Here is a 23,439-nt window from a genome sequence, read left to right as displayed (position 1 = left end):
AAGTCTACCAGATCAAAAGCAGAACAATCACACCAAAGTACAGAATATAATGATATAGTCATGCCAAGAGATTCAGAAGCCTTTCCATAGCAAAAGCATATGACGGGCTAAGACCATTCAAATAAACACACGCAATCATTTCAGAAATTTGTCATCATCTCAAGCCATGCCATCAGCACATAGTATTTTGTCCTGGACAAACATCTCAAGATTTGACTCTTAAAAGCAAATAGACAATTAGTTTTAAAACTGAGTAACTGAAACACAGTTTGCGGAAGCTATCAGGAAGCATTTCATAGACATATCAATCCCCACAGCAAATGTTTATTTTAATTAGCAATCTTAATAGGTCCCATTAGGTCCTATTTTAATTTAATTAGCAACCAACTCTGCTGAGTTTGTAAATTAGCAAAACCCTTCCCAATCATTGTGCTGGAACTTCCCAGTAAATTACAAACAGGTCCTCAAACAAAAGTTCATGGAAACTACATTAACATTTACAGGCAGGTTAGTCAAATCAAGACCACAAACAAATCATTGGATGCCCTAGATGGATCAAAAGTGGTGAAGCAGCAAGTCTCATAGACGTTCAGTACTGCCTATGTAAGGTAAGCATCAGGAGGCTGAGATCCAGCCTGCAATACACCAGAAATAGCGTAACACGGATTAACTTCTTACTGTGAGATACCCAAAATATGCATCCCAACTGCACAAGCCATGGCTGAGCTCCACTCTCCACAGGCATGTCACTGCCAGGTTTGAGACTTCCAGAACATACAGAAAATATTATAAACTTTAAGGTGAACATTGCCTGAAACAGTTCAGACATAAGTGACAACAGAGGGTGTACCAGAAAACTTTCACTCCTCTTGCACAATACAAATGAGATTCAAGGCAAATTATTTCACTACTGTTCTAACTCAAATCATTTTACATTTTGCACCCTGTGCAATATTTTTTCCTCATTTTCTCTGCCTTTAAGTGGAATTTTTTTTTCCTTACACAGTTCATTCCTTAGAAGATCATGAATATAACATTTTTAAGCCTGGTTTATACCACTTTGGGCAGTTTCAATGGGTTTCTAAAGCATTTTAAAATCCTTTCTATAAAAAGTGAGAATCTTTCAAAGAAAATAAACACAGCCCCTCTCTGCGTACAAGTTTTTTTAAAAGAGAATATATGTGACAGTATAATTTCAATGTATATATACAGAAACATTTCAGTCTAGAATCTGCCCTGAAATTACCACAGGATGCTTGCATGTTGACAATATTTACAATAATTGACGCATAAAACACCATAAATATTTGGACAGGATTTGGCCTTTTTGCTCACAACAGATTAAATGGTACATCAGTGAAAACAGATATATACAAGTAAACCTCTTCCAAGTCCTTCGCATGCCTATGAAAATACTTAATAAAAAAAAAAGAATGAAGATGGAAGTCAAAGCTACTAACAGAGTCAATAACTGGGGATGAAAAAAAAAAAACAAAAAAATCAATGCTTATTCATCTGCTTTCTTTCCAGCTGCAGAAAGTGTAAAACTGTTCATATCAAGAATGCACTGGTTACGAAGTAGCAAACAAATGACTGTCTAAACAATTGCAGAGAACTCCACTGGATCTGTAGGTTATAACAATTCCTACTCCACTAATGTGAAAACATCGCAGTGAAGTTCCATGTCTCTCAAAACAGAAACCTTCCTCCAAAGTTTTTTTTCACAGTGAGATCTCAGGATGACCTATTAACTTCTGACTGCTGTCAGAATCTCTGCTTTGTTACTGTTTGCTCTTTCAACATCTATTTTACTATTCAACATCTATTCAACTATTCAACATCTATTTTACTAGCTGAGACAGCCCATTGAGCAGGCTTACTCATCAAGATTTTCAAGCACTGAAGATCAAATTTCTAGACCTTGAGCTTAAGCCCTCTCAACAGCAGAAATTAATTGTATCAGTTGTGCCTCACTGACAAGAAATACTTATGTAAAACAGAACTCAAAAGGCTTGTAAGATACATATATTTACGTGTTGGCTGTTTGGCCTACCAGCTTCTTTCATACTCACTAAATTTGTTTTCAGAACATGAAATAACACAGTCACATAAATTAAAATTCACATCATATGCTGTTTCGTTCGCTCCACTTATATCTGTTCTTATTGGACAAAAAACAATCAACCCACAGAATAAAAGGCCCAGCTAATAACCGAACTAGTCTTCCAAGACTAGTGCTGCTGTTTCATTAGTACAACGTAGATTACGTTTTACATATTTTTCTCTAGAAAATCAATCAGGACCATTTTATTTACTTGTCTGCAAAATGAATTAAACACTGTAATTCTGATCACCTAGTCTTCTGAATAACTATTTGTGAAATATGATGAGTAGAGCATTAAAACTTCATTAGTAAATGTAGCAATCAGATTTTAGAAGATTTGGAATAGGCTGAACTAGGTTTCAATTTACACTTATTAAATATAGATTACAATTTTTTTGTTACAGGTCAAGCAGCCTCCGCCACTGAGTAACTGAGTACTGTTGCAAATCAAAGCATGTCCTTACATGCAGTCTTTTACTGGACCATTGGCTGCCTAGACTCAAAATTCCATATTTTTATAATCTTATCAGGGATACTAATAAATTGCAATGTTAATGATCATTACAGACATGGTTGCTCAAGACTTTGTAGCCTCACCATGTCTTAAAGTTACACATGTCTGCAAAACTGTTATGAGAAAGCAAACCATGAAATATTTTAGGAATCTGGAGAAAATGGTTGTTTTGTTTTGGGGTTGTTGGTTTTTGCTTTTTTGTGGTTTGTTTGATTTTCATGGTGGCCATTCCTATGTCTGTAGTATCTCACAGAATATTGCATATATTTCCTTCTATTGTATTGCCAGTTTTTCTCACTTTTCTCTATCACATATCTTCAGTTTTCATTTTGCAGAAAAGCTGGGAAAAAGGAGCTTAAAAGATTTTGATTTTTTTTCTGTCTGATATTAGGCTTTAGGTGACATCTATTGCTCAGCATGTCACTTGAAAATCCGTTTAAAACTCCCGTTAGTTTTCAAACCACTTTTAAAAAATCTCACTTCAGATTTCTAATAACAGATATTTCTAATTTCTAATAACATAAATTTCTAATTTCAGATAACTAATGGTTATCTTGGCATGGTGATATCAATTGCACTCTCCTGTGCTACCCATATATTCCTTTTCCAATTTGGCAAATGTCATTAAACAAAGAGGGAACACCTATACCACCTTTATTTAATGAACAAAGGAAGGCTTAAAAAAAAAAATTTCCTTTCTAAGATATTTCTTTGAATGAGTTGCTTTGCTTCTCCTACTCCACTGATTCTTGCACCTTCACATAGCTAGCTCTGTACTAATGAACTTGCTCTGTAAGATCAGCTGCTGTCCTTATGTTATTATTATCATTTCCCCAAGCCCCTACTGTGATCTTACAAAAGGCTTAGTACAGAGGATTTCTTTCCTCCACCTTTGCTTAAGGACTTGAAAATATTTTATCATGAGAGTTGTTTCAGTGTATAAGCTATTTATGGAATACATCAAGCATTAAAGCAAGCCAAAGCCTGAATCTCATTAGGACAATAAGTCAAAGAAGAACAGAATGATTTTTCAGGAATGATGAACAGCTTTTCTCATTTAAGAACACAGATCATGCATCATTAAGGCATCTGGTCAGGTACAGAGTACGGCATATGCAAGAGGATTTAATATAGAGAGTGCTTTAATGACACTGTCAATATGGAGGTGGGAGGAAATTTTGTAAAAGTATGGGGGTTGAGAAAGAAACATGACTCAGATTAACAATTAAGAAAGATTAACGATTAAGAAATGATCTGGATAGGCTGCACCGATGGGCTGAGGTTAACTACATGAAGTTCAACAGGGCCAAATGCCAGGTCCTGCACCTGGGGCGCAATAACCCCAAACAGAGCTACAGGCTGGAAGATGAGTGGTTGGAGAGCTGCCAGGCAGAGAAGGACCTGGGAGTGATGGTGGACAGTCGGCTGAATATGAGCCAGCAGTGTGCTCAGGTGGCCAAGAAGGCCAACGGCATCCTGGCTTGTATCAGAAACACTGTGACCAGCAGGGCTAGGGAGGTGATCGTCCCCCTGTACTCGGCTCTGGTGAGGCCGCACCTCGAGTACTGTGTTCAGTTTTGGGCCCCTCACTACAAGAAGGACATCAAGGTGCTTGAGCGGGTCCAGAGAAGGGCAACCAAGCTGGTGAGGGGCCTGGAGAACCAAGTCCTACGAGGAGCGGCTGAGGGAGCTGGGCTTGTTCAGCCTGGAGAAGAGGAGGCTCAGGGGCGACTTTATCGCTCTTTACAGATACCTTAAAGGAGGCTGTAGTGAGGTGGGGGTTGGCCTGTTCTCCCACGTGCCTGGTGACAGAACGAGGGGGAATGGGCTAAAGTTGCGCCAGGGGAGTTTTAGGTTAGATGTTCGGAAGAACTTCTTTACTGAAAGGGTTGTGAGGCATTGGAACAGGCTGCCCAGGGAAGTGGTGGAGTCACCATCCCTGGAGGTCTTTAAAGGATGTTTAGATGTAGAGCTTAGGGGTATGGTTTAGTGGACTGTTAGTGTTAGGTCAGAGGTTGGACTTGATGATCTTGAGGTCTCTTCCAACCTAGAAATTCTGTGATTCTGTGAAATGAAATCTAATGTTCTGTAACAATATCCTATTGTTTTATTAGAAACTTTCAGAGCTTTCAAACTATAAAATCTTAGATTTCTTGAAGTGCTAACTCTTTCCTGAAAAGCCTGTCTTTCGCTCCAGAAGACTAAACTAGCATTTGAAACATGTCTTCTTAAGGAGAGCTAGAGTGGTGAATTTATTGCACTGTGCTATAGCATGACAAGTAAAGTATTCAGAGAAAATACCAGGCTGTTACGTTTTAAAAGCTAGGCTCTATGAATGGCCTTTACAGAATCACAGGGATGGTGACTCCACCACTTCCCTGGGCAGCCTGTTCCAATGTCTAACAACCCTTTCGGTAAAGAAGTTCTTCCTAACATCTAACCTAAAACTCCCCTGGCGCAACTTTAGCCCATTCCCCCTCGTCCTGTCACCAGGCATGTGATTTCCATCAAAGGACAAGTTCAGCCATTACAAACTAATGCTATTTGCTAGAGTAAATAGCCTTCTCAACAAATTTTATGTCCTAATATATGGGGGGTTTATTTCTCTCTTTTTTTTTTTAAGAAGATAAAAGCTTTTAGGATAAATCCCTAATGAGGAAAGTATGGCTTTTGAAGAGTATTAAGGATTTGAAACAAATAAATGTGTTCAAAATCGGGTACTTGAACTTTTCTCTTTCTGTGCTCCCTCCAGTATTGTGCTCTCCAAACTGAATCATCTAAAATTTTAATTTTAACCTTGCTGATTCAGTGAAACTATTCACATCATTTCGACATCAATCATACCTATGAACAGATCATTAAGAAGATACAGCTAAGCTCTTCAAAGTGATACACAGCTGGAGTATACAACAGGCATGACCTGAAACAAGAGAAACACTGGCTAAATACATGGGGAAAAAAATCACCATGAGAATAGTCAAGCATCAGAACTGTTTGCCAAAAGTGCAGTCTTCATCCCTGGAGGTTTTTAAACCAACCAGACAAAAAAAATTGAGCAACCTGGCCTGGCCAGCTTTGACCAGGAAGTTAGATGAAAAACCTCCTGAGGTCCCTTCAAACTAGAATTATCCTATGATCTACTGCAGATTTTGTCCCATTGTGTTTGCTGTGTGTGACAGAGATATTCAAGCCTAATATCCACTTTTTTGTTGTTTGTTTTGTCCAGTATTGTGATCTGTCTTTTTCCTTTGTGTTTTTATATTTTTAAACAATTTTTATTACTGTAGTATCCAAATGTCTCCAGAGTATCGAAGCCTGATTTTATACACCCCCACTGTGTCTGAGATGCACAGAAATAGAGAATGAGAAAGCAGTAATACAGAGGATTTGATTTTTCTTGTATTCTGATATTTAAAATACAGATAAGTCTTATAAAGTCTTCTAAATTTCTAGAAACTAGCTCACCAAAATTAAATCCAGATAAAAGTTAATTAATAGGTTCACATGTAATGTTTATTCTGAAAAGGAGTTTGACTAAGTTTCTGCTTCTTCCTAATTACTTGATGAACCAAATCCAGAGCAGCCTCAGCCAGCATTGTGCATTCCACTGTGGCACAACACAGCAAAAATAGGACACAGCTGTATCACTTGTATCCTTATTTATAGGTTTCCAGTATTCTCCGCAGAAATTAGAGAAATTAGTAGCCACTATTCTGATCCCTGGATAAAATGACTTGTTCAGAAAGCACTAGGTGCCTTGGTACAATATAGTCAATTCCTTTGCTCCTAGGGCATCTGACATATAGTCCTATCAGCTGCAAAGTTATCATGTAGGGCTTTTCAACAACTGGATGAGCCCTGCACATGGAAATGGAATTATGTGGTTTCATGCAGTCCTTTACCCTTTCCTCTCCCATACATAGATAGGACCTAACTCATTCTTCATTATCAAGAGCCTTGATTTCAAAACCAAAAATTACTTATTTCAAACCTTTAGAAGCAAGTGAAATCTAGCGTAGAACTTCACAGTGTATTAAAAATATTCTATCATCCACCAACATTTCCTCCAATTAAAGAAGAGCAAAATTATGTACGTACATATTGAGACAAAGCTAAGTAATTTTAAAGTTGCTTAGGTGGCTGAAACAAGATAACGTAGAAATGATTCTAACAAGGACACTATGCAGCACTACTACCACACAAGTTACATAGCATCTAGCACAAAATAGCTATAGGTTAAGGAAATGGGCTTCCACTTTAGTCCACAGCTCCATACTTCAGATATTCCAAATTACAAATCAAAATTCCAAATCAGAATTTGGCTTAATGGAAAGACGAGGGGACTCAACCTGTCTACTGTCAACTGAGAACTGGAACTGCAGTCAAATTTAGGAACTCGTTTGATGTCATCGTGACTGCACTGCAACTTGAAGCAAGCAAAAAAGGTGGCACTAGCTCTGTCAGACACGTGTGCCATTTTACCCAACAGATATTCCAGTACACTTAAGACTTGCTGAACTCACAAGACTAAACTGCATCTTACCCCATTAATTTTGGTATTTCTACAGTATTTTGGCTCCTCTGATCTCTAGCTTGGTAATTTACATCACTGCATGGATAATACGCAAGTGACTCATTATCACTGGGTGAGATGAAGTACCTTTAATGGGCCAGAAAACATGATACTGTTTAATCACTGCTTTACCACTGGCACTTAAAACTCTTAATTTGGATTGTGAAAGAGCCTCTCTCGTGCTACTTAACACTGAGCCTTAAACCAGGTAAAACATAATATCCTTCAGTATACGTACTACTAAAGTTTCAAAATAGATTCTTTTTCACACGGTAGGTAAAATTCTGGACCTAATTTTCTCATAATATCTAAGCAAGTTTCATTACAAGCTTGTTTTGTTGTTTTTTTTTTTTTTTTCTAAATAGCTACAGAGCTGCATTAATTATTATGTGTGACTAGATACTCTTTCAGAGAAATAGGAGATGCTACTGGAATTAAACTAACATTTTTAATTACTCTGAAGGGTTTTTTAGTAGTTTTCCATGATATATTTCCTGTTCCCAGTCTTTAAAATTAGACAAATTTTGGTATATATATATTCTGGAAGTCATATCTCAGGGAAGCGCGCTCTACTAATGGAAATGGATACACTCAACTGTCTACTCAGTGCATTTACCGTCAGATTACAGTTTCTTTTGTTTGGCCCATAGTCTACTGTTTTTGCCATACCAGCTGATCCTTTGTCAGAGGCAGATGCTCAGTTTAATATTAGTTAAAACATTCTGTTTTCTCATTCATTTCTCAGGCACCTTATTTTAAAACTGCTACTTTTCTGTATTTAGAAGTTTTAGAATGATTCAAGTTTTGCCATGTTACTGATGCTGTGTGATCCAATGTGAGAGAATGCAATGAAGATCTTGTGTGTTAGCCTTGGCTTATTCTTCAGCTTAAATAGTTCAAGTCCACCTTTAGCATAACAAGCAGGAGACAGGCATACCCTAGTATGAATCTCATTCCATGACGGACTTGCTTCAGAAGACTTTAAAAGGGTTTAACCATGACTATCCTGACTATTAAAGAAGGACTGTGTGTTTTACATACAGCCAAAATTTAAGGAAAAAAGATGGTTTTCCTCTTCCCAGTCATCTTTTCCTTCATTTTAGACATTGTGATTTATCATAGTCATCCCTTTGTATTTTATCCATTTGTATAGGTACAGAAGTAGCAGTTTCAAAAACCGCTGTAAAAAATAAAGTTAGAAAATTTAAATAAAAATTTAAATAAACTGCCAAATTTAAATAAACTGCCAAATACCTATAAGCAATGTAGTTCTTCCTTCTGAGCTCAGCTATTTATTTTTCCAGGTTAGCTAACTTTGAAAAATAACCTATATTGGGAAAAAAAAATAGTAAGTTTAATCTCTTGCAAATGCTATTTTTTTTCCTTCCAAAAACTTGTGTTGTATTTAATTCCAATAACTTAGCTGTGAGAATAAAAATGCAGTAATAGTTACCTAGAAGGAGTATGACTGAAATGTCCAGGCTGGTTTTAATCAAAGTATTTATTAAACTTCAGCACATGGTATCATCCCATATTGCAGAAGGGAAAAAAATCATTACTTTGTCAATGCTATTTATCTGAGTTTGTCTTTACAAGGAAACTAAGAATGCTTGGTCTTTCTGTGCTTGAGGCCAACTCAATTTCATCGAAGTACGTGGCTGTGAAATTTACTATATAGTTTTATGATAAATGTATGCCTAAAAAGAAATCTTGCAGTGTCATTTGCTATTGTGATAACACTAGTAACCATCATTTGCCACAACCAAGTCTAAAAGGTTCAATACATTTTGAAAGCAAAATATTATTTTATTGAACAGTCATTCTTCTCTTTTCAACCAGGTACGTAGACTACAGATTACAATGCAACTTAAAAAAAAAAAAAAAGACTCTTTTTCAGGCTAAATTGAAACAACAGAATCATGATTTCCTTAAACTTGGAATATACCATTAGGAAATTCAGGCATAAATCAGCTGCAGATTTATTCTTTGCACCGCCAGAATGGCAGAAATAAATTAAGATTCTTTCATTTCACTTCTATCACACAGGCACAACAAAAGTTATTCTTATATCCCAGAAAAGCCAGAACAGTTTTGACAGAAAGTGATTCTCAGAGCTTCTCCATGACTTCATAATATATTGCATTCTTCACAGCCCTGCCTGTAAGTCTCCCTTTCCAGAAAAGAGTCTCAGTCTGCATTAACCCCTCTTCAAGAAGCAACAGCAGGCTTTTTATGAGAGCTGATGTCTGAGTGTCTGAGTCAGTCCATGTTGATCTGAGCAGTGCAGGGCTGCTATTTGGACACAGAAGAGCAGATGACTCTCCTAGAATACCTACCTTCTGAAACGCATAAAGACTGCTTATGAAAACATCAGTACACATTTTGGCATCTCATTTTTCCGCTCTTTTTTCCTCATTTCAAGCTCATATTTGCTAAAGAAAAGCTCATAAAAACTAAAGATATACCACAACTATCCTTTATTACAGAAAAGAAAACATCAAGTAAGTTTATTGTTTTCAACATAAGATTATTCTCTAGTTGCTAACAGCCAAACAACCAAACAAAACAAAAAAAAAAAAAAGAGAAATATTTCCCAAAACATTGTTGAGACAGTTCATTGTGCAATTTTACTATTCCTACGCTGTACATTTGTTAGCTTTCAGGTTTAACTTACAACTCAATTACAATACTGCACACAGCATAGTAAAAAAGCTTTTTACTTGCAGGAATGAACTGCTCCCTTAAGACAAAACAATCCCTTAAGTGAGGGGGAGGAGGGTGTAATATCATTGCTGTTGTGTTTCACAGTCCTCCTCAGGTTGATCCAAAATGGGTTGATGTAGTTCCCTTCCCCGTCCCATTAACTAAATCATTTTTGTAATCATACCAACTTGTCAAGTGCCAACTTCTTGTCATATTTGCTTCTAATTAAACCCTTCATATATGTGCTTTCTCTCAGGAATGAACTAGATTCAGACATGAAGTATTTGGCACAACGAATAGAAAGACATTCCAATTTCTGTCAATATTAATGCTTCTGATTACTTACAATCCTGCAACTGTGTGAGCTTTCTAACATTGTGCTTTTGTTCTGTAGTTTTGCATTACAATGTCTTTTCATTCTCACTACAATCTAATGCTTATATTTATGCATAAAAATATTTTCTCCTTCTTTAAATCCATCATCAAGTTACCTGGTTCACATACGATACAATCCCATAACTTATTAGGTTCACCCATTTTTCATTTTCTCTACCCAGTTACTATTTGTACTTACTACTTTCTGCTTTATGGTAGGAAAAGGCATCACACAGCCAGATCTATTCTACCTTTCTCTTTCCCAGCTGATATCCACTGGCTGCAGTGACCAGAAGTACAGATCCCAAACTTTTGTTATCTGGATCTGCTTACAAAGGGAATGATTAGAGAGAACTGAGACACAAAAATCTGGGCAACCACAAAAAACTCTGAAATCCATGCTCTGCTTGGACAAATTGGGACAGTAGTAAGTGAGGATTCAAGTAGATTTCCTAAATATCTCCCACAAAAATAAATAAATAAATCCACTGAAAACATTTCCAATGGCTTGGCTATAGAGATATGAGAACTAGCTTACTTAGCTGAAAGAGATATAGATTACTCACTGAAGCCTCTAATTTTGCTAGAATTGTTCACAGTTCATCACTTCAGAAGTTTTCCTCCACAACTTGAATAGGTTCCTCAATGACCAAGTTAAATTGTACGCAATGGACAGGAAGTATAGTATGCAAAAAAAAAAAAAAAAAAAAAAGGTACTATTTGCAACTGTCCCAGAGTAACAATCGAGGTACTTTCTGCTTTCAACTAATTTTAAGAGATCTTTCTAACGCTTACATAATCTGTAATCAAATGGCATGACTCAAAGGGAAAGACTTGCTAGTATATAAGTTTAATAAAACTGAGAATTTCTTCTGATATTTCTGATGTACCTACCCACACAAACAGGTTACTGGTTAGTCCATTAAGGCCTTACATTGGCATTGGTTTTCAAAAGGCAGTCTGGACAGGCTCAAAGCACTTGATAAGCTCCCAGAGCTTAAACTGACCTCAAACACCAGGACTCATTCTTTATCTCAGGCTGAAGAACTAACTTTAGCACAGCCAGCAAGCATCTCCAGGTTCACAGTAGTGTTCAGCATTTATGCAACACTTTTATCAAAACATCTCCAGTAACAACGGATGTTTACCTTTAACCCTCTTTTAAGTGAGGGTTTCTGAACTCATTACTAAGTCAGTAACACTGTGTTCTCTTGACAAATGCATTAGACTACTTTGTGCGTTAGTCAAGCCAGGAACAACTGTGTCACCAATGTTCCCATCAACTTTAATGGTCCATATTCTATGCCACAGTGATGTAAAAATGAACAACTTGATTCAGAATTGTTTCTGAAAATACTAATTTAGTGACAGATTTAAAGAAGGTTATAGAACCCGCTTCCACTATTTGGCAAGTAAGCAAGGAAGAGATAAGGGATATTTTTTAAAGGTATTAAAAAGTTTCAAAGGTCTTTTCTAAAACATTTGCTGTAATTCTAAAGGTGTTTCCATCACAACTGATAGCTATGCAGATTCCCATTTCTCAATGATATTGCAAATAGCATTGGTGTTGGCTCACTAGAACTTCAAATGAGAAAAATGTATTTCACAGATGTTACTCAGAATTCATGGCCGGTTGTCCCAAATCCTGATCCTGAACTGGAAATAAAGACCTCAGGTAGAACGTTCACAACTGCTTTTTTCCAAATGAATTGGCCTTCCTCCCAGTAGAGAAACACACTGCGCTGGAGTGTTAGGTGTATTCGTTCCATCAACATAGCTGTTATTCTGTTATTCCATGTCCATGGGAGATGTAAAAAAACAAACAAACAAACAAACAACAACAACAAAAAACAGCCACCACATATTGCTGGGCAATTAATTCATTGCGAATATTAAAATATATATATATATATATATCACTGTAAAGCCCTTGTCTATTCACAAAACCGCTCTGGTTTAGTTGTTTAGAAAGCAGATAAGAACTCAAGGTTGATTGCATGCAACCACTGAGCTACAACTGCATTCACACGCACTTCGCTAAACAGAACATCTGGACAAACTATGAAAAAAAGGCTAAAGTAAAAGCAAGGAGAATAACAGGAAGCTCAGCTCAATCAGCACCCAGATTATGCTTGCTTTTAATTCTACTATGAATTTGCATGCACATTTTAGCAAACTGTTAGCCATCTACTGATTGCAGTCTTGTTTCAGATAAATTAATTTTATTGATGCTGAATTTAACCAGCTAACCTTTACTATTTATTTTCAATACATGTCATGCAATGCATTTTTATTGCTTAGAGAAGTATTGATTAAAGCCTCTGTCTCCAAGCATTCTGATTGCCTCATGTAATTAGGAAGTCTAATAAGAGCATGAAGTGCAAATAACATTTTAGATTTGCATGAAGACCTGTGCGTGACCTTTACAAACAGGATATACTCCAAAATACATCTGCCCTCGAGGTAAAGGACAGCAAATTAATAGAAAGCCAGTAGACAAGCCAAGGTATGAGAAGAGGGTGGTAAAGTGCTGTGGATTTGCTTGGTATCTTTAAGGTCTGCACAAAACAGACAGGATCCCCACCAGTAATGTCTGAGCCACCTAACACAGAAAGCTACGTTCAGACCATTTGAGAGGATACGTATGTGGTATTTTAAGCCATGGTTCCAAGTTTTTTAAGTAACACAGCAATTCCAAGGAATCTCAAACCTATCCAAAGTTGTAAGCTGGGTGCAGGCACAAAGCTACAGGAAAATAACCAAGGGTTTATGCAAGTGCAAAAACACAAGCACAGAAAGAGTATAGAAGCATCTAGACCTTTCAAACAGGCAGAGGGGATTTGCCACAACACACCAGACCACTTATTCATGTGAGCCAGAGTCCTGTCAGCAGCAGCTACCCCTGACTCAATTGAGAATGTAAATAAGAGGAATGTCTGAGTTGTTTTGTTTTGTTTTTTTCCATGTCATCTGATAACTAGAGATCAAATTTGCCACAGATAAACTTCATCAGCTAGATAATCTGCCAAGTGACATTATAAGAAAATTTAATGGCATTTGGCTTTTAAATAATGCCTGAGTAGACTAATCACAAGGGAGAAGAAGAAAACTTGGAAATCTATTCCGTGAATGGATGCAGAACATGCTTTAAATTAGAGCACTTTTATTCCCCAAAAGTTATTTAATTCATTTTATAGCCTCAGAAATCAGGTTTGGAAAGCACCAAACAGGCCCATTTTCCTTCTCTTGCCTATGGCAGGATGCATTACTTACATACTGTACTGTACTATGTTTTCTAGCCCTGTCTCATTTTAAACACAGCTTCAAAGATAGGAAGCATCCTACAATTCCCTTGGGAAACTACTCCAAAACAGCATAGAGGTTTATTTCTGACATTTAATATAATCTCTCCTCCTCAGCTTCAACCCATTACTCTCACCCTGTCACCTTCTAACAGAGTTTGAAAACAAGCAGAAGGATTTTCTGAAATCTTGTTTAAGTTTTGGACACTGTCATCCATATTCTGAGACAAATACGTTACACCATGGCAAGCGCACCCTGATCTATTTCTAAAATTTCACCCCAAAACCACACAGAGTTATAGCCACTGTCCTCTCTCAAGGAACTTCAAGATTAACAGTGTTCTTCTATAGCCATCATTGGAAAAAGACTATGGAGATAAGATCGCAGGCAAGGCATTTTTCCATAGCCTTTGATCAATCCCAGTCAAAATCAAGAGACCTTTGTCGATCCTCAACAGCGGAGGAAAAGTTGATATCTACTACTTATATCAAAATGGAGTATCGTACTTTACAGTACATAAAGTTGGTTTGCCAGTGGCAAACTGGTAATTCGTATGTTCTGTATCTCAGACTCATATTAACAGTGGTATCCAATCATTCTAAGAAAAGAATTATAACAACTAAACTAAACAGAAGTAAAACAATTTCTGAGAGGCTCAACTGAATAACCTCTGACCTTAGCATCCAGTGGATCAAAACAGTATTTCACTACTACTTGTCTGTTGAAGTGTATTCCACCCTTTTCAAAGATCAAGGACTGGAATTTCTCAAAGAAAAACAAGCACTTCAAAGGGAGGTGGTGGTGAAGAATTCATTAGGAGATTCTGAACCAAATTAACATTTTTATTTGCTCAAAGTCATCAGAATGCTGTAGTAGAATATGTAGAAAAAAAGAAATTCTCAAGGTAATAACGCTGCCTACCTTCTGCTCAGGGGCAAATAATGACAAGGTCATTTACAGCTTTACTAGAAGGTAAAACAAACAAGTTCTGATGACGTTACTTGCAGTACTAAATCTGATACGCTCATAGTTGTAGTTATCTGGGGGTTTACAGTTCTATCTTTCTGTTCACATGAAGCTGTTCCACATTGATCGTACCCTATAATTGCATCAATAGCTGATGTTTCCAGTTCACTGACTGCATAGTTCTTACATGTTGTTCATGTTACATGGCAGAATTTCTGATTTCTACTTCTGGTGAACAGGAACAGTGCTGTCCACTACAGATTGGAAGTCCAAGTAAGACCAGAAGATATATGAGTTACAATGACCTTTGATTGGGAGGACTTATAAGAACTCTTATTCCACCGCACAACTTACAGAAAATGCCATCTTAAAAGCAGCACACAGACTACAAAAACTCTAGAATACGTACCTTTTCCCACTGTGCCAACACTTAGGGAATACATAAGTGAAAAGCTCTTTAATATATTACTGCTTTAGAAGTTCCTTATGTGCCACACGAAGAACCCACATGCTTCTGTTCTGTTTGATAATTGCATACCTGAAATGGAATTTGAAGGCACTTTACTGTACTAAGAAAATACTGTAAAATTCAGTATCTATTTCCAAAAATCACAAGACCATCATATGAATTAGCAACACTAATATACAAGCTGAACAGCCCATACAACTAGGCACAGGGTTACGATCTGGAATTAACTCCTTCCTCCTCAGATGAAGAAACTGTCTCCCACACTTCCTCACCATGTGCATGTTTGATCAGCTGCTGTACTATGGTGGGTAGCACACAGGCAGCACGCTGTCAGCAAGGTTCTGCCTGTTCTCTAACTTCTTCATTCCTTTCCTGAATACTTGAGGTGGTATCATAAATAGTAGGATAGGAAAACCTCAGAAAACAGCAATATTTCCAAAACAAAAAGGAATTCTTTTTCCAAAGTAGTGAATCCACGATGCACAATTTCCGATCTGCCTCAAAAATCTTTAGCCTGTTATTATATACTTTGGGACAGTAGTAAACAAAGATTGCAAGCTTGTAAAGCTCTCTTTGTGTCATAACTGCTGTTGATATTCCTGATGTGTGCATACAGGCTTGATTTCTCTTGCTACCTTGAAACTAACTGTAAAACAAATGCAATAAAACGCACAGTGCACCTCACCCACAATCTCTTTTGGAAATAGGTAATAAGTATGTTACCAACTGCTTGCACAGTTGAACTGACTGCATCCCAAAGCATGCATTTGCTCCACCAAAAGTCTTTTATTTAAAAGAAATAAACATACTAACTCCTCAAGCTTTCTTAGCCAGAGAAAACTTAATATCCTATTGTTCTATTAACCCTGAATAAACAAGGTTGACACATGAATCTACCTGGCATATACATGTATCTAGCTTTTCTTTCACTACTTCCATTTTTCTGCTCCTCCTCTCCTTCAGGGTGGTGAGTTTTTCATTTCAGCCATTTCCCTTATATGACTGTAATAGTTATGAACAGTAGGTAAATGAATCACATTTCCTTCTAAAATAAATCAAATTCCATCCTTAAAGTAGTTACTGTTTCTGGCCACTTCTGGTTTTATTACAGAAGTGTTCCAGATACTCACATGTCTGAAGCTCAAAATTTCAAGTCACATTACATCTATTTAATTTGTTCTAAATGAAATTATGGTTTATGTTATCTCATTTTCTATAATTATAAAAAAAAAATCCAGATGGTTTGAAGGTGTTTTAGTTGGGTCCTCATACAAAAAAAAAAAAAAAAAAAAAAAAAAAAAAAAGAATTTAAGCTTTATCATAGGAAGATTAATTAACAAAATAGGTGACTCAAGCCATTCTTTACCAGACCACACTGCAAGATTAGAAAAATCAGTGTCCTCATTTGACCTAACTGGTCTAACATCCCAACTACAGTCAGAGAATAAGGCGCTTAACAAAACCAAACAATTTGAATCTGAATATAAACTCACTTAATAATTAGAAGTAGTCTGAGTTTCTTAATTTGGCAGATCTCAACTATAGGCCCAAGATGGTCAAGCATTTACAAAACAAAAACAAAAAACAACAACAACAACAACAACAAAAAACAACACACATTTCTGTTATGGCCCTTATTTAACTTCAATAGCTTTATAATAAAAGCATTTCTATGTGTATATTCCAAGGACTATACAAACAGAAAGCACTGAAGCACTCTTTAAAAATTAGGTATGCAACTCTTTTAGCAGAGTTCCCTTATTATCCAGACTTTTTAAGTTCCTTGGGAAACCATAGGACATACAGGAACAGAGTGTAACTATTTGGTTTTGGTGGTCTTTACTGTTCAGTTTTTACCACATCAAATACTGAAATGAAAAATATAATAGGCTACAACAGACAAATATACAAATGGAAATTGTTCACATACAAATGGAAGCAAAGGGAATCTGGCTGTGAGCTATAAATACTTCCAGGTCCCAAGGTTATGTATGCACACAAAAGTGCTGCAGGTAGTAGCTGACAATGACATTTTCCTGAGACAGGATAGAAATTCTATAAAAATAAGAGAAGAAACAACAAGGCAGCAAACTATGAAAAGCCTTTCTATGGGGCAGAAGAGTATCAGACATAACTTTCATAAAGGGTGTAGGGTTTGATCTCATTTTTCCTGATTGAATTTATTTCTAGCTAATGCCCTCTGCCTCACAGAAGCATGGTCTTTTACATTTTGTCAGCACTACCACTGAGATCAGAATAAACTCAAAAGAAATGACTGTAAGGAATCAAAATCATTATGGAGTGAGAGGAAGGGCAGATACCAGATTTGGGGTGACAGCCCACTAAAGTTTTGAATTAGTTTTCCTAGGAAACCAGAACTTTAGTCTAAAAACAGAATGGAGTAAAAACTGACATTAAAAAACATGAAACTTTTTCATATGACTCTATTGTCACTTTTCCATTGCTTTTATCCTTCATTATTTTTCCAGAACAGTACAGAGCCTACCATTTGCAAGAACTTCCTGTGACTCTCAAGATTATGATCCAAGAACAGTTTCAAAGGTCACAGCTGTGCACATATGGGGTTTCTGGATTAACAAATACAAACAAACAAAAATCTCTTTACAGTGTCTGAAAAGAGATGCTACACGTATTCAACAGAAATACATCAATGCTGTTTGTTCAATGTGTGTTAGCATAAAGCAAGAGTAAGATCTTTCTTACATGAAAGGAAATGAAAAAGGGTAGTCTTCAAAAGAAAAAAAACACACATGTAAGTGAGCAAATGATACAGCTGCCTATAATGGCTAAGAAAGGTACCTCACGTCAAAAGTTCCTCATAATTTAAAGGTCCTCTTTATGTGGTAAATTTGATATTAGTTTCTAATGCAGAAGCATTTACTTTCTTCACATTACATTATTAAAAACTGTGCCGGTTTTGTAAGGCTGAGGAGTACAGGAGGGGAAGCTGTGTTTCAAAATTTCTGAGATGCTTTAGACCTTCATATTTACCAACTCAGGGACTGAGCTTATGAAAAAGTTAACACCTGTTCAGTATTTTTTATTTAATCATGTCATTCCCACTGGCTTGTCATTGTATTTTCATGTCTTCTTGCTTCAAGTACACCCGCGTACACAAGTACAACTTCAGTCAGGAGTACTTTGAAAGATCAAGCTCCACGTGACTATGCTATTTGAAAGCTTGCTCATATCAATCCTTGACATATTCTGTAAATTATTGCATGTGCGATCATTGGCTGTGATATATTTATTTTAGTACTTAGATTTTAGTACTAATGAAATAATATCGATGTCATAAAAGTCATACTATGTAATGAAAACAGTATACACGAACGCACGCAGTATGAGGAATAAAATGGATGAGCTAGAAGTCCTGGCCCAGTCCCGCAACTACGACATCATCGGCATAAGCGAAACCTGGTGGGATGAGTCCTGTGACTGGGGTGTTGCGATAGACGGTTACAGGCTCTTCAGGAGGGACAGGCAGGGTAGGCGAGGTGATGGGGTGGCGATGTATGTGAAGCAGGGGCTGGACTGTGTGGAACTTCAGGTCGGCGATGGCAAAGTTGAGAGCCTCTGGGTAAGGATCAAGGGACGAACGAATAAAGGGGATGTCGTTGTGGGAGTCTATTACAGACCGCCCGGCCAGGACGATAGCGCCGATAACTTATTCTTTACAGAACTAAGAGAGGCCTCGAGATTAACTCCCCTTGTCCTTATGGGGGACTTCAACTTGCCAGACGTTAACTGGGAGTGCCACACGGCTGACACGAGCAAGTCCAGGAGGTTCATGAAGCACCTAGATGATAACTTCTTGGTGCAGGTGCTGACGGAGCCAACTAGGAAAGGTGCCCTCCTAGACCTGTTGCTAGAAAACAGAGAGGGTCTGGTGGGAGATGTGGTGATTGGTGGCCGCCTCGGTCATAGCGACCATGAAGTGGTTGAGTTCAAAATTTACGGTGACAGAAGGAAAAGTGCCACCAAAACCTCATCCCTAGATATGGGGAAGGCGGACTTCAGGCTGCTCGGGGAACTAGTCAGCAAGGTCCCCTGGGAAGCTGCTCTTGAAGGCCTTGATGTCCACCAGTGCTGGTCACTCTTTAAGCGATGCCTCCTAGAAGCACAAGAACAGGCAATTCCTAAATACCGCAAGTCAGGCAGGCGCGGCAGGAGGCCGGCGTGGCTGAACAGGAACATTCTTACGGAGATTAGGCGGAAACAGAGAGTGTTTCGCTACTGGAAGGAGGGCCGGGTGACATGGAAAGAATACAGGGATGCTGCTCGTGTCTGTAGGAAGAAAATTCGTGTGGCTAAAGCACACCTAGAGTTGAAGCTGGCTGTGTCTGTGAGAGAAAATAAAAAGGGTTTTTTTAGATATGTGAATGGAAAAAGGAGAACTAAAGAATACGTAGGGCCGCTCCTTGACAGGGAAGGTCTTCTCACAGACGATGACATAGGCAAAGCAGAGACGCTTAACGCCTTCTTTGCCTCTGTCTTCAATGCCGATGATGGGCTTCGGGACCCAGGGTGCCCCGAGCTGGAGGACCGGGACGGTGGGGATGACAAACTCCCAACCGACCCTGAACGTGTGCGGGATCTGCTACTCCACCTGGATCCCTACAAGTCCATGGGTCCGGATGGGATTCATCCCCGGGTGCTGAAGGAGCTGGCGGACGTCATCGCGGAACCTCTCTCAATTATTTTTCAACGATCCTGGGAGTCTGGAGAGGTCCCGGTAGACTGGAAGCTGGCAAATGTTGTGCCGATTTTCAAGAAGGGTCAGAAAGAAGACCCTAGCAATTACAGGCCTGTCAGTCTCACGTCAGTGCCTGGTAAAATCATGGAGAAGATGGTTCTCGAACTTATTGAGGCGCACCTGGGGGACAAAGCAGTCATTGGTCCCAGCCAGCATGGGTTTGTGAAGGGTAGGTCCTGCCTAACTAACCTGATTTCCTTTTATGATAAGATCACCCGTATGGTAGACCAAGGGAAACCAGCTGATGTGATTTTTTTGGACTTCAGCAAGGCTTTTGACACGGTTTCCCATAGGATCCTACTGGACAAAATGTCCAGCATACAGCTAAATAAAAACATCATACGATGGGTGAGCAATTGGCTAACGGGCAGGGCCCAAAGGGTTATGGTGAATGGGGCTGCGTCAGGCTGGCGGGCGGTCACCAGTGGGGTCCCTCAAGGCTCCATTTTAGGGCCGGTACTTTTCAATATTTTTATAAACGATCTGGATGTAGGAATAGAAGGCATTTTGAGCAAGTTTGCTGATGACACCAAACTTGGAGGAGTTGTGGACTCGAATGAGGGTGGAAAGGCCTTGCAGAGGGATCTGGATAGGTTGGAGAGCTGGGCGATCGCCAACCGCATGAAGTTCAATAAGAGCAAGTGCCGGGTCCTGCACCTGGGACGGGGAAACCCTGGCTGCACGTACAGACTGGGCGATGAGACGCTGGAGAGCAGCCTAGAAGAGAGGGATCTGGGGGTCGTGGTAGACAGCAAGTTGAATATGAGCCGGCAGTGTGCCCTGGCAGCCAGGAGGGCCAACCGTGTCCTGGGGTGCATCAAGCACGGCATCGCTAGCAGGTCGAGGGAGGTGATTGTCCCGCTCTACTCTGCGCTGGTGCGGCCTCACCTCGAGTACTGTGTGCAGTTCTGGGCACCACAGTATAAAAAGGACATGAAACTGTTGGAGAGTGTCCAGAGGAGGGCTACGAAGATGGTGAAAGGCCTGGAGGGGAAGACGTACGAGGAACGGCTGAGGGCACTGGGCCTGTTCAGCCTGGAGAAGAGGAGGCTGAGGGGAGACCTCATCGCAGTCTACAACTTCCTCGTAAGGGGGTGTCGAGAGGCAGGAGACCTTTTCTCCATTAACACCAGCGACAGGACCCGCGGGAATGGAGTTAAGCTGAGGCAGGGGAAGTTTAGGCTGGACATCAGGAAGGGGTTCTTCACAGAGAGAGTGGTTGCACACTGGAACAGGCTCCCCAGGGAAGTGGTCACTGCACCGAGCCTGACTGAATTTAAGAAGAGATTGGACTGTGCACTTAGTCACATGGTCTGAACTTGGGTAGACCTGTGCGGTGTCAAGAGTTGGACTTGATGATCCTTAAGGGTCCCTTCCAACTCAGGATATTCTATGATTCTATGAAATAATCAGACAAGCATTCCTCTGACTGAGGAACTTCTCAAAGGTAAAAAGCTTTACCGAGGTGGTAAAAAAGGTGATGCAATTTTTCCATCTCCAGTGGTTTAAATTGAAAATTTAGAGTGTAGGTTGGAAGATTTACCAAGCAAGTCTTTTAACAGGTAAGCGTTCTCTGGGAAAACACCTCCTGTACACTAACAAACACCTAAGGGCTTCCAGCAATCCTTCTACAGATTTTGTCAGGTCAAAGGGTTCGGAGACTGAGAAACCCATAGACCAATCTGTTCCAGTGTTTTTTCAGCCTTTGATATGAAATTCGTAGCCGTGCTGAAGGCCCAGAAAGACTCACTTATCAACGGTCTGAACTTCACACGCTTGACTTGAAACTTGTGTTCCCCAGGGACTGGATAGATTCCCCTTAAGTGTATGCCCAGATAGTCACATCTACAAAATATTAAGGACAAGAATATATCCCAGTTAGAATTATATGAGTCCAAAAAAATGCAGAATTTCAAAGTGAAGAGCTGCATGCTGATGCTCTGTGTCTGGCTACGTGCACTCAGGCAAGATGGGATTTCCACTTCACGGAATCACAGACTGAGTCAGGTTGTAAAGGACCTCTGGAGGTCCTGTGGCCCAGCTTCCATCTCACAGCAGGGTCAGCTATGAGATCAGATCAGGTTGTTCAGGGTTTTATTCAGTCAGTCCTTGAGAAACTCCAATGGTAGACAGCATATGCCACCTGTGGGCAGCCTAGTCCAATCGATGCTTGGCTTTCCTCATAAGCAGTCAAAACTGCTCCTATTTCAATTTATGCCCACTCTGTCTTGTCCTCCCAGCCTCCATTATAAATATATGGTTTTACAGAACACACCTCAGTCCAAAGTTTACCTTCAGATTTTAAAGACCAGTACTTTTCATGGCGTACAAATCTGTACACCGAAACACAAACCTTAAGACCAAAATAATTTCCCCTTTAATATCCGACACTGATCATAGTCTACCAGCTGAACCACAAGACTTATCTGAACTGCTGCCAGAGGGATCCAGTTTAGTCATAGCTTAGGGCTTGATTTTCCCCAAGAAACAGTTGGATGTAATGCCAAGAGATGAGCTAGTGTCACATAAAAAGTGCTCCAAGGGCAACTTAAATCATTTAGTAACTTTCAGGAGAACAGAAACAAGATCAGACACTGATATTTTTCACTCAAAAATTGCTTCATGGAGAAGTGATCATCTAATTTTATTACTGCCCCCATAAACATGGATAGTGCATTTTCCTCCTTATCCTGTTTCTGCATGTATAACATTGGGATTACAATCCTTTCTGAATTCTGACATAGATAGCACTAACACAAATTATGCATCTCAATATGACTGCATTGCTGAAACTGAGGTAACTGATAGACAAATGTGTTTGTTTGTTGTCCTCCCCATGCTCCCCCCAACTAATTAAAATGCCAGGGTGTGAATAGCTGTTATCATGCCCAGAGACAGAGATAAATGGATGAATACATAGAAAACTCTGTATAACACATACATGGAATAACTTTAGCAGACAAGAGGGGCTGGAATTAATAGCTGTTTTCAACCTGATAACAGTCCTAAAACGCTAGCAGTACTTTGCCTCAGCACCCAGCACATCTTTCTATTTATGCATTTACAGCTTATAAAAGAAAAACTAATTTTAAGATCTACTTAATACATGTTTTAAATTTCTACAAAAGAGCATTTAGAATACTATACATGTAGATTTGGTTTGAAGGATTTTTTTTATTCATGTATTTAACTTCAAAAATGTACATACTAAATCTCAATGTAATGCAATTATAGAAATCTCATGCCATGGACGGCTCATGCACAAATAGCCCTAGTTTATAAATAAAGATAAGAAAATTGTAGGAATCTGACAGCTGGAACTTCACAGAGAAGCATTTGTTAACTACCATGTGATTTTCAAGAAAACTGAATCTATGATCAAATAAAGCAGCTAGAACTTCAGATGCTGAGCCAAATTTTATCCAACATCTTTGTCTTCAGAAAACTGGAATACTTACCATAAAAGTATGTAGGACATTCCTTAATTCCTTCCTCCACAGAAGAGAAGTTGTACAAAAATAGAAGGGAAAGAACTATTCTCACTTCCAAAACCTAACAACAGTTAAGAAAACCTCACAAAATATTCTAGGCTTCATTACATTCACCTTCTCAAGCCCCAGAAGATTTCAGAATCTTACATTCTCACAGATGTTGT

The 23,439-nt window shown here is 38.8% G+C and overlaps 1 long non-coding RNA gene across 2 annotated transcripts in view; it reads right to left on the bottom strand.

Annotated features, from left to right (window-relative positions):
• Nucleotides 1–23,439, bottom strand: part of LOC119717046 (uncharacterized) — a 73,600-nt gene that overhangs the window by 7,293 nt on the left and 42,868 nt on the right. The window lies entirely within an intron of this gene.

Source organism: Anas platyrhynchos, chromosome 5, assembly GCF_047663525.1.
Source record: "Anas platyrhynchos isolate ZD024472 breed Pekin duck chromosome 5, IASCAAS_PekinDuck_T2T, whole genome shotgun sequence".
NCBI lineage: Eukaryota > Metazoa > Chordata > Aves > Anseriformes > Anatidae > Anas > Anas platyrhynchos.
Note: the sequence above shows the minus strand (reverse complement) of the source record. Positions and strands in the feature narration are given on the sequence as shown.